We start from the raw sequence: 17,773 nt of genomic DNA on the forward strand, positions 1-17,773 counted from the left end.
AACTGTTTCTACATTTAAACAATGGACTTCAGTGCGCAAAACAAAAAAATATGTGAACGACCTGTACGGCTTTCCTGAAGTTAATCACAACTTTACACCAAACCTATCAAGGGCACTCTTGGCAAGTCTGATTAGAGTGACCCGTACCAAGTCGGTACACTGTACTGATCTGTAATGAGGACGAAAAGTAGGAAATAATGTATCGCAATGTAAGTAAAAATTTACCACTGAAAAATATCCTGTTGCAGCTGGAAGGGCATCCCCTGTGTAAAACAGAAGCTGGATAAGCTGGTGGTTCAATTGCGCTGTGGCGACCCCTGATGTATAAAGGGACTAGTCCAAAGAAAAAATGACTGAATGAATGCAATATCCTCTTCCACTTGTGCTTGCAAATGAGTTTTGGGTCATTCAACTAGTTCTTCCAATGTTTTCATCATAAAACTCTAATTATTACAATTTTTTGCTAAAATCAACTGTCCAGCGTGTTCTGAGGTCTGACAACTTCCAGAAACTGATATGAAGAGTTCAGATGCAAAAACCTCTAAATGCCATCTGAAATTTTCTTCTAAATGAGCATTTTTTAGGCTCCTCATTGTTTTATGGGAATGGATATGTTATTTTCATTGTCTTAACATAAAATAACAGAACATAAATAAAGGAGGCTATAAAAAATGTTAATTTTTTTCGGGCGAGATTTCCGGCGGAACTCTTCATATATAAATTCAGAATACAAAGTGTTGTGCATGAAAATAAATGCTTACTGCAGTGTCAGTATAACAACCATAGCCTATATATAATGTTAAATATAATGCAAAAAGGAATCTGATAATGACAAAATTCTAATTTTATCAGTGAAAACAAATGGTCTAATAATGTAGTCAATAAATCAACTTTATAATTATGAATAGTTATATTCTGATGAGCAGTTTTTAGGCTCCTCATTTTTTCATTGCCTTTAACATTAAATAACAGAACATTAATAAAAGAGGCTATAAAACATGCAATTTTTTCTAGGCGAGATTTCAGGCTCAACTGTTCATATATAAATTCAGATCAAGGATGATTGATAATTGAGACATGCTGGAGTAGAATAATAACTACAATAGACTGGGCCAATGAGAGCAGAGTAAGTTTTTAGTAAAAATAGTTTTTTTAGGGAGATTGAATCTTCAAACTTAACCATTTGAGACTCAACATTAATTGGGAAACTATCTGATTATTATGTGAAATTATGTGAAATTATTATGAAAAATATATAATATAATAAAATGATAGTGTTTTTGTCCCTTGAAACCTGTTGAAGGAGGAACCCGAAATATAGGTAAATAGTCAAAGTCTACTTAAGTGGGAAATTTGTAAATGGTGGAAGTGAATGTCTTAAAAAGCAAACATCAGATAAAAATGTTTTTGAATGTTACACTTTATTCCTGTTTAAAGTAGAATAATATGCATTCAATTTTGACCGTTTTATGAGCACTTTTTTACTGATAACCATACAACTAGAAATATGTCCAATTAATGTCTCATATTGCATAATGCATGTTTGACTTGGCCACAGTAACCAACGTGGGGGGATTTGTTTTCCAAAAATTGCATTTATTTATTTATGTTTAAATATTCCTTTCAGTCATTGGTCACTGAAAAGATAGCCACACCCCACTCACAGACTATTGGTTGAGCCAGTATTGGTTAGGACAGTATAAAATGGCATAGTATCAAATTGTTGACAGACTATTGGCTGGGTCATTGTTAAATGCCATTGTTGCATATTGTTTTTCTGCATATTAAACAGGGAAATTAGTCTTTAATTTTAACAAAATCTATTGGGAAAATGTCTTTTTATTGCAGCTGTAAACAAAAAAATAGAGAGAGTGAAATGATTGATGTTTTAATATAGCTATGTACAGTCAAACTATGTATTATTTCAACAGTTTCACTATCTGACTCATGTGTTCTGTCCTCCTACAGACTTTCTTCGTATTTCTGCCTTTTGGCCTCTTGTCTCCTTCTTTTTGATCACTTTGTTTTTCCACCTTCTCTTGTCCTCGTCCTCCTTTCTGCTCTCTTTCCTAAGCAACTTGTTTCGTGGAGCGCATTTGCCCATCCATGTTAGTAAGTCAGCTGCTGGAGCAATTACAATCACGCACACGCACACACATGCATACATGTTTATAATGTATTCTGTTTAAAACTCATTCACCCCTCTTCACACGCTGTCCCTTGCCGGACATTCTTTAAATAACCAAACCTTTGATGTACAATCTAATGTTCTAGATATATCCGAGGCTGAGACGATAGGCCGCTACAGTACAGACAGAGAGCAGAGGCATTACGCAACATATTATTGGAGTAAAACGTGAATACTATGGGAAGTAAAAGTGAAGCGAGCCTGCAATGTCTTTCGGTGACCTGATTTTAGATAATCCACCTATTTAAAACTCTGAATCGTCACCCTGGGTCCTATATTTGGCTGCTTTGTAACCAGTGTGCCTCAGGTTATATAGCATAGGAGATGAGGCTAATTGCTAATCTGTTAGCGCTGTGGGTTTTACTGTGTTGGTGTGACAGGCAGCTTTGACAGTTTACAGTGAGAGGAAGCAGCCAAAACTCTCCAGATGGACACTTTCCAGTGAGTTTGGCCTGCTGATTCAGTTTCCTCTTTGGTCGGCACTTCTGACTCTCAGTCAATGTGTTTTTCTTCACTGGCGTAGTGCTGTTCTAGCTAGCCGAGCATTTCATAATGTATCTCTCAAGAGGGAAAAACATCAGAATCTGTATTGCAACAAGTTAATGGGTTGTTAAGTACCCTTTGCGATAGTGTGGGAAATTTTTCAGGCCGATGGTTAATTTCAGATCGAGGGCACAAAGAGGATAAATGACGCTGAGAGTTTTCGTAACACGGCCACCATTATCTTCATTTCAATCATTAGCTCTGGCTTCAACAGGGAGCGGATTTCACTGCTGAATATTTTACTCTTGCCTTTCTGTTTTCTTCCCTTTCATTTTCCTGCTCTGGTGCAGCTTCCGTGCTCTTCGATCTCTGACGCTGATGCCTTTCGTAGAGGACTTGCACTCTTCCAGCGTTCATTTCTCTGAAGAATATTCATCTGTAAAAGAGAGCTCGGATTTGAAGTGCTGTAGTTGACCACCTTTAATATGTTATTTATTTTTGTAAATACTTTATTCATAAGCACTCAATGGATATTTGTTTGGACAATCGGAAGGAGTTAAGTTAGTTTAGTAGTTTTTATTAATTTAAGTGGATTGAATATAAAACAATTAAGTCATCGCAAACAAAAAAAAAACAAGGACTGTGCTGTTTTAGCTCATTATAAATAAGTAGTTTGAACTAGGGCTGTGTGATTTAGGAAAAATATCTAATTGCGAATTTATTTATTTTTTATTTATTTATTTAATTTTTTTTTTTACAGATATTGCAATTTCTAATTGATATGTGATTTAATTTTGTAGTCAAGCTTCGGCTCAATAACCTGTATTATAGATTCTTACTGCTAAAATTAGTGTTAGGAGTGTTAGTTAAAAAAAGAACTGAAAAGATATCAATGTACCTTAACATTTATTCAAATTTGTTTAAAAAAAATTCAGAAATGAAAATCGTAAACACAAATAAAATGACCTTACCTTTCTTTAAGCTAATTGAACTCAAATTAGGGAGTTAATGTAGCTTATTATAAAAACAAAAAGATAATTATACAAATACAGAACACTTAGCAAACTAACATGGCTTAAACAAATCTGAAATTGTACTTTGCTGTTGCTTGCTACTAGATTGAGTGTCACTGGCAATACTTTCAGTTGACTTTTTAGCAAGACACTTCTCATATAGCCGCCTGTGGTGCTTTTTTAGGTGCTGGTTGTTGTATTTCTTAGTGCTGTGGCAACAATTTTTACAAATTTTTGTTTGGTGTTTGTGTGTTTAAAACCAAAGTATTCCCATATTACCAAAGTGCTGTTTTTCTAATAATAGAAAATAATGCAATAATGCAAATGCAATAAATAGATAATAATTCATCTATTAATGCTTTTGAAGTGGCAAATGCCATCATACTACTCGTCCATCTATTTGTTTGTTTTTATTGTGGGTGTTCCACATAGTTTGGTTGCGCAATTCTGATTGGGCAGAACGAAAGTGTGCTCACTCAATTGGTTAGAAAGCCTATAACACACATGCAGCAGTTACGCATTTGCTCTGGGTGGGGGAAATGAAATAATACATTTATATTTCATATCACAGCCTCTTGCTATTAGCTAATCGCAACTTTTCAAATCGCAATTGTGATTGGATTTCGAATAATCGCACAGCCCTAGTTTTAACAAACAGCAAATGTCATTTTTTGAGAGATGCTGAAGCGAGTTTTGTTCTTTAATGTCCAGTGTTTTTGTCATAATTTTCTACCGACAAAAACTAAATATAAATTAAATGATGACATCAACTATAATAAAAATATAATGACATTTTTGTTGACTAAAAAACGAGACAAGAATGTGATTGAGGGATGTATTTTGGTAAATATTCAATCAGAATTAATCTCGGTGTGTTATGCATGACACACGCACGCACTGTGAGAACTCACTGGCATATTGCAGAATCAGAACGAGTCCAGTACTGAATCTAAAAATATGGTCAGGTTCCACATTGTCTGGTCTCAGTCATTTAGAACTGGCTTATACCATCACAGATATCAGAGAGCCAATTGATTTGACTATTTGTGCTATAAAACATGCTCCGGCAGATGTTCTGGGGACCCTTTTACCAAATTTTGGCACGATATAATAAACCAACAATAGTGCTTCACAAGCCTTTTAACGGGGAAACCTAACTAATGACCTCGAGCTGTAGATTTTGTAATCTTGCTAAAATGTAACTCAATACTGGTCTTATGTTATTATCGTTGGCCACGGAAATAATGTAAATGAGATTTGTAAGATACGCTGTCTTCTATTTGCTGGACAAATGGTAAATGAAGTGTGAAGCTTTTAATCTGATTCAGTGTGACCCAATTGAGTCGAATTAACTGATTGAATTCAGATGAGCTAATAAATCCCTGATCGATCTTTTAGCGTAGGTTGATCCCCTACAGCACATTTAAAAAGTAACTGGTACAAAGTAGAAGATACGACATCATTACTCTACTTTTTTAACCAGGGCTATAGCTGAGCACTATGTCTTGTAACACCAACTACAACAGTAAAGCTTGGTATAGACTAGCATTGCACTGGGACTTAAACTATTTTAAGCCCTTTCAAAGATTTAATGCCTTGAAACTGTTCAACAAACTCTTTAAAAAGACGTGTATTTTACCACGTCAAAATAGTGGATTTGCTAAATAAGTGCACAGTCCTGCATTTTCAGACGGCTAATGTTCTCACATGTGGATTGATTTCCAACACATAATTTTACATATTGCTTATGATATGAATAAACATTGCATATGAAATTTTTGGTCTTCAATGTCAAATCTATATTCCATATTTTAATGAGACTGTTTTATTTAATTTTAAGTTTGAATATTTTGTATAAATAAATGTATATAAATAGAGTACACTTAAATTAAACCAAATATATTTTAGTCAACTAAATCTAGAGTAGATTTAGTCAACTAAATTTTAGATGATTTTAGTCTATGAAATCTACTCTATATTTAGTTGATTAAAATATATTTGGTTTAATTTAGTAATTTAACTAAAATATTGTCTTTATTAGTAAACTAAAGCTAAAATGATTCAGAAGGCTAAAATATAACTAAAACTCTAAAGACTAAATAAAAACTTGGTGTCAGAATGTTTATTGATATTTGATCTTTTGTATGCAGCTATCTACAGTGCATCCTGAAAGTATTTATAGCGCTTGACTTTTTCCACATTTTTCTATGTTACAGCCTTATTCCAAAATGGAATAAATTCTTTTATTTCCTCAAAATTCTACACAAAATACCCCATAATGACAATGTGAAAAAAGAGTTTTTGAAATTGTTGCAAATTTATTAACAATAAAAATCCTGAAAAAGCACATGTATATAAGTATTCACAGCCTTTGCCGCAACAGTTCATCTTCCAAAAGGACAATGACCCAAATCCCACCGCCAAAATATCAATGGAGTGGCTTCACAACAACTCGGTGAATTTCCTTGAGTGGCCCAGCCAGAGCCCAGATTTAAATCCTATTGAATATCTTTGGAGAGATCTGCAAATGGCTGACCACTGTCCCTTCCCATCCAACCTGATAGAGCTTGAGAGGTACTGCAAAGAGGAATGGGCAAAAATTCCCAAAGACAGGTGTGCCAAGCTTGTGGCATCATATTCAAAAAGACTTGAGGCTGTAATTGCTGCCAAAGGTGCGTTAACAATGTACTGAGCAAAGGCTGTAAATACTTATGTGCATGAGATTTTATGGGGTATTGTGTGTAGAGTTTTGAGGAAATAAACGAATTGAATCCATTTTGTAATTTTGAAAAAACTGGAAAAAGTGAAGCGCTATGAAAACTTTCCGGACGCCTTGTTTATTTGGTTCATGAGGAGGCTGTAATGTAGGGCAAGGGAAAAATACATTTTACAGTTAATTGCATCATAATATGAATAGATGTGTACTAGTTCAAATGAATCACGTCTGGCTGGATGCAGTAACGCACAGCTTGTTAATTCTAGATTTGATTCGTGAAGAAATTACTCTGCTGAACGGTTACTTTTTAGTTTATCAAAGATGCCCAGTGCAAACGGTGCCATTCAGAGATTAATGACTCCTATGAGTCAGATTGTTTAATACATCAATTGAAGACCTGAAGAAGATTTAATGAGTTTGTAGATTTATAATTTAATGATAGTTGAAGAAAATTTACTCACCCTCAAGTTGATCCATACCTTTGAGTTATTTACAATAGAAGATAGTTTGAAGACTATTAGGAAGCCGTTTGAATATTTTCTTCTGTGTACAGCAAAAGAATAAAACTCATAAAATATTTGGGATTATAGTGATATAATAGTATATTGGCATCACATAGGAGTCTGTGATATATTATTATGTCTCTAAAAATATAAATATAAAAAAGCTGCATAATTTGGAACTGATATAAACTTAAAAAGTTAAGCCGTATTTCCTTTATTAGCGAAATTAAATAAATCAGAACTGAATCAGGAAATCTGTCTTGACACTCAGCCCAAGGACACATTCATATCCCGTACAGTACATTCCCTGTTATTGTTCATTTTAATACACGCTTATATCTTGGCACAATTCCAGAAGGCTAGCTAGATTTTTATTTGAAGTTTGGTCCCACTGGAAGTGCCTTAATATTTCATACATCTATTCCAGCCACTAACTAATTACCCCAGTACAGTGTCGAGCCCTACAGTACAGAGCAGGAGATGAAACTGTGTTTTAGATCGACTGAAGGGAAGGAGAGGGGGGGGGGGGGGGGGGGGGGGTTGAGGAACACGTCACCCTTCTTTGAGATTTGAGCTGGAGAGCTCTGAGATTCGCTGTTTTCTCTTGAAAGACATCACAGACATCTATAGCCTATTCTGAAAAGTTTAGCAGTGCAGCTATACTGAGTGTTCCTCTATGAGGCTTCGGCTTTGAAATGCTGTTCTACATCAGCATCTCTACATCACTTCAGACACTTTTACAGACTTCAGTTTAAAAAAATAGGCTTGAATTCAGTCGCTTTATTATCTTATAATAAATATAAATGTAAATATCGATCTAAAGTTATTGTGATTTCAAATCCGTCATAGAAGAAACTGTCCAAAGATACAAGAGAACATGTAATAGCATACAACTAAATAAGCTCTGTAAAAAAACTGACAAATGGTCAGTATTCATTCGGCTTAGTCTCTTTATCCATCAGGGGTCGCCACAGCAGAAAGAACCGCCAACTTATCCAGCATATATTTACCACAGCTGATGCCCTTTCAGTTGCAACCCAGTACTGTTAAACATCTAAACACACTCATTCACACACATACACGATGGCCAATTAAGTTTATCCACTTCACCCACGCTGCATGTCTTTGGACCAACCCAGCCTCATTCTGTTTACGTACCCCTATACATTTGGAGAGAGCAAAATATGTCCCGAAATATGCTACGTCTTTTGCAGTTTTTGTTTTCATGAATCTACCAGAGGCCGCTGTGTACTCTCAGATTTCAGATTTCTTTTGCGAATGCCATTCACGCCTGTTGTTCTCACGTGAATCCACCAGAGGGATTTCTGTTGAGTGACTTACTAACTGACTGACCAACCGACCGATTCCCCCACCCTTCCCTAAACCTAACCACAGTTTTGAAAAGCAATCCAGAGAAAGACAAGACTGCAGATTTTTACCACGTATTCAGATTTTACCACATTCTCACCGTTATTTACTTGTTTATTTTATTTTTTCTTTCTTCACTGGACTCGATCCTCGTTGTCGCAGTCAACTCCACTCTATGTCTCAAGTCCGCCAACATACGTGTCGAGCTACCAGACATACTAGTAACAGCGGGAAAGCCATCTACACGGAGGAAAGTCACAACACAGGGAAAACATGCAAAGTCCACACAGAAATGCCAACTGACCCAGCCAGGACTCGAACCAGTGACCTTCTTGCTGTAAGGCTACAGTGCTAACCACTGAGCTGGTGTCGCCCCCAATGGTCAGTATAATCATTTCAATTATGTATGTCCCAGTGCATGCTGGGAAGTTGGATACTGCAAAAATAGAGATAGAGCTTTAAAGGGCACTTATGTTAAAAAATCTACTTTTCAAGCTATTTGGACAGACGTGTGTAAGTATAGTGTGTAGACAGTCATATTGGGGTGATATAAACGCATCCAGTACTTTCTTTTCAATTTAACAACATAAAAACGGTGGACCAATTGGAGTGGTTTTTAGATCGACCGCAACTTGACGTAGGAGTGCGGTCCCCCCGCCCACCAATATTGATTGACAGGCACGCGTCACCAAATCCTCAGTTTGCCATTTCACGTCCGCCATTTTTTTAGCGTGTGAATCAAAGCGTTTTCACCAGAGGAACACCCTTGCTCTATTTTTAGATGCAAGGCTCATTGGGCTCAACACAAGATCAGCATTCACCACATGATCGCTGTAATCGGAATTGTTGTTTGTAACTTAGTTTGTTTGTAGGTAGGTTCGCAAACTAGTGTACTTTTCATTGCGTCTACCTTAAACTTCAGCAGTTTGCATTTCTCGAGGTCACAGAAGCTCCCTGTGAGTGTGATCTTAACTCGGTGCTGCTGAAAGTGTGAGCGCCTTTGCCTCACGTGAGTGTCGCTCCATTGGAAATAAAATAACAAACTTGCCTGCAGGTTGCACACCAGAAGCGCCGCTCGGCGATGCACAGAGCTCCATCCGAATAGTTTCATTTGAAATAACATGCTAATGTGTGTGTGTGGTTTGCCGTGTCGCAGCTCTTAGCGGGTCATCCATGTGCCTCAGTCAAAGTTAATTCAGTGTGCATGGTTATTAGTGTACAAGCTCGGAACTTTAAACTAGCACACAGTTGGCTGTAAAACTAGACAAATGATTGTGTACTCTCTGCTTGGTCTGTGTCCGAGGCGTACATGTATGGCTTAATGCTGATCCTCTCATTCATGCCGCTTGTTTCTCTCTGCCTGCCTGTCTGTTGTCAAACACAGAGCGGGGAAGCTATTGGCTCCGCCCCCTTGTTACATTGGCTGGGAATTTGAAACTAATTTTCATGTGAAGCATCAAACCCCTAAAACAGAAAGCTGTGTATATGCCCCCAAAATGACACATTATAACACATTATATTAAAAAATCTGAACTGTGTGTTGAACTGAACCTAAACTGGCACACCCAGAAGAATCATAAAATTAATATTTAATCATAAAAATGGGTAAACTATGTGTCCTTTAATCAAAAAAAGGAAAACTTCATTTAAATTATTGACTTATTTTCTCTAAAGTTGCTAGCTGTTAGACTTGCACTGAGTCTAGCATACCATTGGCATTTTTATTATTATTTCATGCATTATTTACCTGATGTATGAATAATTTTTGCAGTTCTAGTTGACTGTTGCGAGGAGGTTTAAAGCCAAAGCATTTAAAACAACAAGCATTGCACAAATGCCAAGTTGTTTTCTCCTGGTACCAGTCACTAAAAAACATTTCAGGTATTTTTTTTTTCTTCATCCTTCACTTGTAACCTTCTACTTTGTTCACTCCATCCCTTCTCCCCGCAGTCTTCTCCGTTTCATTGGCGTGTTCTTGCTCTTTCTCTCTCTTTTTCCCTCTGATTCTCCCAGGAGCCCAACTGACCTAATTCTCCTCTGAAGACATGGCTGCACACGCAAACGCTGTTTCTCACACTCACATCTTTCATATCCCAGATTCACCTCACCTTATGAAAAACAATATTTTCATTTCATCAGCTGTGGTAGATCCATGCGCCGTCCTCATTAAACTGCTATGAAGCTATTTTGTTTCATTCACAGCAACTTTAGCAAGGGGTCTGCAGCCGAAAAGTTTGTTTCAGTGTGCGTTTGCTTTCTCAGTAGACCCATTACTCTTGTTTGGTGCCAAGTTCTTCATTAGCTTGAAGACCCTTCTGATTGGGGGAGTCTGATTAATGAAGGTTAGAGCCGGGGTTGTAAATTGGTGGGTCACTCACAAACCATAATGGATCACAAGTTAGATCTATATGGAAAGATTAATAGGCTTAGAAACATTTAGAAAGTGACTATATTTACACGGACATCAGTAATCGAATTATTTGCCTTAATCTGAATAAATAAGACAATAATATGATTGAGGTGTTTACATGAGTTGTTTTTTGAATGTTCCTTTATGATCCCTTTTTACAAATTATAGCACATAATTCAATTAACGTCACTGCATCACCACGATATCCAGATTTCCTCCAGAGTTTCATGTAATTTCTGGTCTTTAATTTTTTATTTGGCACTTTCACTTTTATTCAGGAACATTTCATGCATGCCCACATGACAAACAAATTATTGGATGCAAGAACTGCTGGAAGAACGTTGCTTTTATGGAATTTGATGCTGCACAGCGTATGGGAAAACCCCACAACCCTGTATTTCACGATGCAGGTGTCTTAATCAGAGTAGTATCTTAAACGTATTAAAATCAGATTATTGGTGTCCATGTAAACTTACTCATTGTTTCCTATTCAGATGTTATAGACCCACCAAACTCTGTGACATCAAATTTTATGTCAGTGTTTTACAGTCAAGTAAAATTTTTTGTCAGCTTTAATTTATTAGTAGTACTTCTAGAGATTTTATGGTAATATTTTAATTAATGACATACTTGAATGTTTTTGGATCTCTGATGCTGCTGCTGAGGACCCAAATGACATCAAAGTAAACATATTTAATCTTTTTTTGTAAGTGTAAAATTTTGAATATTTTTTTAATATTATTTATGACTCTGACTTGTTTGTTTGTTTGCTTATATTTAACCCTACATAAATTAAATATTCCTGTTGTAAATGAAAAATATTCTTTAGAAAATTAAGTTTTGTATTATTAAATAATTTATTGTATACAAAAAGTAAGTAAATAAAAACTTTTTACACTGCAAATTTCAATACTAAAATTTATTCAGTAAGGTTCTAAACAATCAATCGAATGTTCAAAGGCTAAAAGTGTGTCCTAAATCATATTCTTATGCATTATTCTACGTGATTTTGTAGTTTGAATATTATATATAAGTTTATACTTTTACAGTATATAGTAGTATAAGTAGTGTAAGTAGTAGTGTAAGTAGTGCGTTCACTTTAAAAACTCTGATGCTGCGTTCACACCAGACGCAGAACGCGGGTCAAGCGTGAGTGATTTACATGTTAAGTCAATGCAAACACGCGAATAGACTGGATGCACCTCTGAAAGCATCCAGTGGACTTAGAAACGGCCCTAAACGTATCAACGCTGTTTTTCAGCCTTCATAAAGCACATAAACACTGTTATTTTCTTGTGTGTTAGCCATTTAGCAACGAAGCTAGAGTCACTGGGCAGACAGAGGCCCTGCCCATCACGCGAATTCGCGTCTGTTCTAAAGTGAATTTGACATGCGAATGAAGCGGATTTGATGCGCGAATGAAGCAAGTAAACTCAAATGTCCACGCGGCTATTTACGCGCGAATAGCGTGATTTATCCGCACATTCTGCGTCTGGTGTGAACACAGCAAAAGAATAAGTGCACTTTAAATGTCCAGATGATGCACTTATTCAACCAGTAAAAATAAAGGTTGTGTAATGATTTACCCTTTACACACTCAACAGCCGGAGCTTTCGGGCACATTATTTTGAATTTTAAAACAAATATCTTTGAGAAATTTTCTTGAAAGTGATTATACCTCCTCCCAATGGTGCATGCGTTTATACTCATGGCAGGTACTATTTTGGTAGTTTGGTCATTTATTTTGCTAATTTGGCAACCGTCAAACATCATCTGGGAAACTATTGGAATTTCCGCTTAGTAATTAAACAGTTAGTGTTCCTTTGGGACGACACTATATTCAAATATGCTGTTGAGTGTGTAAGTGGATAACTGAATAGTGTAGTGTGCTGTTTAGGACGCAGCTCATATATTGGTTTAATATTTTTGAAAGTGTGCAAACTTTTATAACACCAAATGTTGAAAATGTAGTAAATATGTAAGTAACTTACATATTTGCACACATAGCATTCCCAAAAGGAACTTTTAAACTATAATTATTGTGCAATGAGTAAAAAAACTTCTCAAAGCAATAATAATGACTGTATTTTTAGGGATAAAACTTGCTGTTGCTCAGTGGTTAGCACTGTCGCCTCACAGCAAGAAGGTCGCTGATTCGAGTCCAGGCTGGTTTAGTTGGCATTCATGTGTGGAGTTTGCTTGTTCTTGACGTGTTCTTCTGGGTTTCCTCTGGGTGCGCCGGTTTCACCCACAGACCAACCACATATGCTATAGGTGAATTTAATAAGCTAAATTGGCTGTAGTGTTTGTGTGGGAATGAAAGTGTATGGGTGTTTCCCAGTACTGTGTTGCAGTTGTAAGGATATCTGATTTGTAAAACATATGCTGAATAAGTTGACAGTTCATTCTGCTGTGGCGGCCCCTGATGAATGAAAGGACTAAGCCAAAGGAAAATGAATGAATGAAAAAATGACTTAAGCTGTTTTCTTTTTTCACTCTATTTCTTTTGCACACTAAGAAACTGTCATTAAATTTAATAAGTTTCAAGATTTGTCTATTATTCAGACATTTTTATTACTAAAACATGTTTTTATCTATTACAATAGAGTCTGGAAAAATTAAGATTTGAAAATATAAGAGAATAAATAAATAAATTGAGGGGGTGTGGGGATACAACTTATTTCACAGTCTTCTGAACCTTCTTTTTAGAGATGGATATTTTTATGGACTTTAGCACAGCATTGTATTTAAGTATTGTAAATAATTATATATTTCAGTGTTCTATTTTTAGGGCAGTATCGATACTTTAGGATGTATTATGTTAAAGCAGGATTCTGAGGGAAAATAATTGTGCAAAGGTCTCGGTTCAATAGAAAACAACCCTAAAGCTACTGCAGATGCTCAGCTTTTTTCCTTTTTGAGATGGTTTTGGCATATATGGCATATACTGCTTTGTGGGTGTGTTGCAAGATATTTCTACATTTCTTTTTGTGGGCCGTCTGATTTAGCATTTTAGTGATTCTAAGAAACAATGAATGACATAACAGTTTTTAATTGGCTATGTTCATAACAGATGCTCTCCATTTCTGTTGCCAGATTTGGCTTGTATAACAACGTCCAACACAAAGCCTTTGTCCATCGCTGATTTAAATCTGTAAATGGTATCATCCCGGGTTGTGTCCTTTATTCCTTCTTCTTTTTATGATTGTTCGTTCCACTTTCACATTTAAAAACAGAGCTTCAGCGTGAAAAGGGGGAGCTGGGTAAATGAACAATGGTATAAAGGATCAAAGCTACATGAGAATAGACAGATCGAGTCGAGAGACAAACTGTTTAGAGTACAATCTTCAATTGGGTTTTGAGTGGAACAGAACATACCAGCTTCTGTGATGCTTGGTTTTGCATGGAAATAATATAGTAGTGGAGAGCAGTGAAGCTGAGGCGGTTTTCAAACAGAATCTTGAACAGTCTGCAATGTTAGTTTAGCATCACAGCTGGTGAAAGAAACTGCCAGAAGGATTTGTGTTTGTGTGTGCGTGCCTTTGTGCTTTTGTGTGTGAATGGAAATGCATGTGAATGTCTGCAGGTGAACATGATTTTTCTTGCACACATGCGTTTATTGATCAGCCAACCTCAGCATTATAAATGAGAGATAGTTATTATAAATCACAGATACAAATCAATAATTATTACACCATCCATTCCACCTTTACACCACTAAATTCTTTGGCTGACAGCTTTATTTAATGCCCTGACAAGTTAACCAACTAAATATACTGATGGCAAAGGAGTTTGAATGTCATTAACCTTTAAAACCTGTTCACACTAATACCAATGCAAAAAACACAAATTATCCCATAATATAAATTGCAGGAAGAGCAAAAAAGCCTGCTCTGCACTGATTAGTTTATGGCTTGTGGTTGATTGACTTCTTATAGCACCTTTAGTGGTACAGTATGGTTCGGTGCGGGTCATCTTTATCAGGTTTGTGTTTCCACTGCTAAAAGGCTAACAATGGTGGCGTGGTGTACGACAGAAAGTTTCAGTCAACATCATTCTAGCTCGAGGAAATGTCAAAGTAAAGCTGTACAGGTCGTTCACATATCATATGAGAAGCACTTCTCACAACACAGATGCTTTATATACATGAATACTTGTGTTTAAATGTTGATTACTAACCTTACTATGAACATGATTTGGTTATAACAGCAGATCAATCACAAAATAGCCTACTGGAACATCTGCGGTTACATAAAATAAATAAATAAATGCAACAGATATGAACACATACAGACCCTTGCAGTCTATGATATGTTACCAATTACAGATAAACAACAATCAGCATACATTTAGTCCTTATTTAGGTTCAAAAACAACACGCAACATATAGCCCGCAGTCAGTGCAAACCTCTCATCTGTATCTTTAATCTTCACCCTCACATAACCCCTTGTTAGAATGTAATTCTGTCATTCCGAGTTCATAATAGTCCAAAGGGTGATGATAATAATGAAATATGGCAGTTTGTTCATGTTTTATGTTGCTTAAAGAATCATTTGCTTCTTTGTTTTTCCCGGCTTATTCACATCAGTCTCGCGTTCTGAAAGGATCAGACATTAGAAGCACTTCAATAATTACGCACACGTTATTATCATCAGCTCAAGAAGTTTGTTATTTTAAAGATGCGTGGTGAACACATATGAGAAAGTGAAACCGCTCATGTTTTAGACAGCCTTGTAAAAGATTACGGGGCACAGGATGGATTCTGCTCTTCTTTTCTTGGCTTTGTGACTGTTCATCAAGACGACGACCAGGTTTGTTTGAGCTTGGGTTGACCATGGCTTGTTATTATATGTATATGTTACTACGGTGTAACGTCTTGATTGTGTATTGTGTTCCTTTGTTTTCATTATGGCTTATTGCACAAGCTAGTGACGCATCTCTGTAAACCAATAGCGTTCAGTTGCACATCTTGCTCCTCCTTTTGGTACCCTTTTGTTGTGCTAGGTATCCTTTGCAAAGGCTACCCAAAATGTGGTACGGTAACGGTACGATTTGCTTTTAGGTAGCTTTTGACAGTGAAAACGGCCATAAAAGCATACCGAACCAAACCATACCAGACCACTCAGTGGAAACGGGCCATAGGAAACCCAATCCTTATTAACATATCTGAATTTTAGAAAGTTTCTTTAGCACTTGAAAACAGCAGTAGAAACAGTAACAATAGGGCTGCATGATTTGGAGAAAAAATCTAATTGTGATTTATCTGATCAAAATTGCAATATAATGATAAATGAGCTGCAGGTTTGATTTAGCAGTTTTAATAGAACTAAAGAAAGACCAAGCATAAGCACAAAGTACGCTACACTATGCTACTGTTTATTTAATACCATTTTACCAATAAAGTTACCATGACAAATTAAGAAAATAACTACAGTATTTTATATAAAAGTATATATATAAAATTGTATATGTAGATATGATGTCTTTGGTTTTACTGTATCAATCTGAGTACAATAGGTTTCAGAGAAAATATTAATATAGATCAACGGATCAAATAACTAAAGACATTTTTAAACTCTGAAATATTAAAGTCTTAAAAAGGACTTTACCCAAAAATCTAAATTTACTCACTATTTAATCACTCGTTTCAAATGTTTAGGAATTATTAAAATATCTTCCTCTTGTGTTAAACATAAAAAAGAAACTCATAAACGTTTGAAACAGGTGAAGGGGGAAATGAAAACATTGAGTATAGTTTGATTTTGGGGTGAACTATCGCTCCATTATGATTAAACTCTGCATTGATTATTATCAAATGTAATCCCAGCTCAATATTGCATATCCTGCGATGTGACTTGTGCAGACCTACAATATACTGTACAATGTTTTATTTTAGACGTGAATAATTCACTCTAGACGAGAATAAAAAAATTGATAGTCATGTTTAAAATATGTGTAAGAAGGTCAAGCCATCTAAGAAGGTCTAATTGTTTTCATTTTATTAGAAGATTTTTAACATCAAACTGCAAAATTATACATGCACACAGTGATATTTTCTCACTTGTCATGTTGCATTACATCATGGTCACAAGCCTCTTTAACCACATTGAAGCCTCTTGATTTGATATATAAATAAGCAAGTAAAATGACTTAAAGCTTAAGCGATGGCATCATTGTGAAGTTCAATGTAAACATAACCTTAGTTTTGATAGTTTTAATGAATTGAATTACCTTAATTTGGTTTTTAAATGTTTAAATAATCATGTTCCAATGCTGTTTTCTGATCTAATCAGTAGGCATAAGACCTAACAGAGTCACACGAGCAACTGCTAATGGTGACTGTCTAGTGCCAAAGTGACCTCTTTTGGTCAATCTGTTTTGTCTGTTAAGGGAACCAAATTGTGGAATGATTTACCTGTTAGCCTAAAATTAGAAAGTAATATAAATGTTTTAGTACTTAAAATGTGGTCAAAAACAAAACAGCTGTGTTTACACAAATATTTTACTATTAGTTTGTTGATCATGCCACCTTTGCTTTTGGCTTATATCAGTTTTATGTAAATGTTTATTATGTGTTTTATGTTTATAATAGTGCATACAGTGTTTTCATTTTAGGTCAAGCCTCCCGTGGAAATAATATAAATAATATAATAATATAAAACCAAAAACAATTAATTAAATGCATTTGGTTGTCCAGTGTAAAAGAGAAGTCCATGTCAAAATAAATAAATAAATAAGTAAAACATAGATTTAAAAAATGCAATAAAAGATTGTATCAATATTTAAATTCATATTTATTGATGCCATATGGATAAATACTTTTAGAGGTATCTGTATTTTCGCCATCTTTGCATTTCTGCCAAAGACTATGCATTTAGAACTGGCCGATTAATCAAACTTAAATTTGCAAACAGCATTGAGCAAAGCTGTGTCAGCTTGTCAGAAACAATGTTGTGTGATTAGTAGTAAATCTCTGCCAATTTTTGAGGTAGTGGCACATATCGTATCGCTAGGTTAGAGAATTGTTATAAGTTGGTATCATGATTACTCAGAGTCAGTTCTTTCTTTGCTTTTACACTCACAACTATATT

At 35.6% G+C, this 17,773-nt stretch overlaps 1 protein-coding gene and 1 long non-coding RNA gene across 9 annotated transcripts in view; both read left to right on the top strand.

The window, feature by feature from the left end:
- camkvl (CaM kinase-like vesicle-associated, like) overlaps positions 1–17,773 on the top strand; it is a 111,305-nt gene that overhangs the window by 43,478 nt on the left and 50,054 nt on the right.
- LOC147838184 (uncharacterized) lies at positions 3,528–9,898 on the top strand. Its single transcript, XR_015523474.1, has 3 exons — positions 3,528–5,970; positions 6,383–8,908; positions 9,002–9,898. It is a non-coding gene; the product is annotated as an uncharacterized LOC147838184 (long non-coding RNA).

Source organism: Danio rerio, chromosome 23, assembly GCF_052040795.2.
Source record: "Danio rerio strain M-AB ecotype USA chromosome 23, GRCz13ab, whole genome shotgun sequence".
In the NCBI taxonomy this organism is placed as follows: Eukaryota; Metazoa; Chordata; class Actinopteri; order Cypriniformes; family Danionidae; genus Danio; species Danio rerio.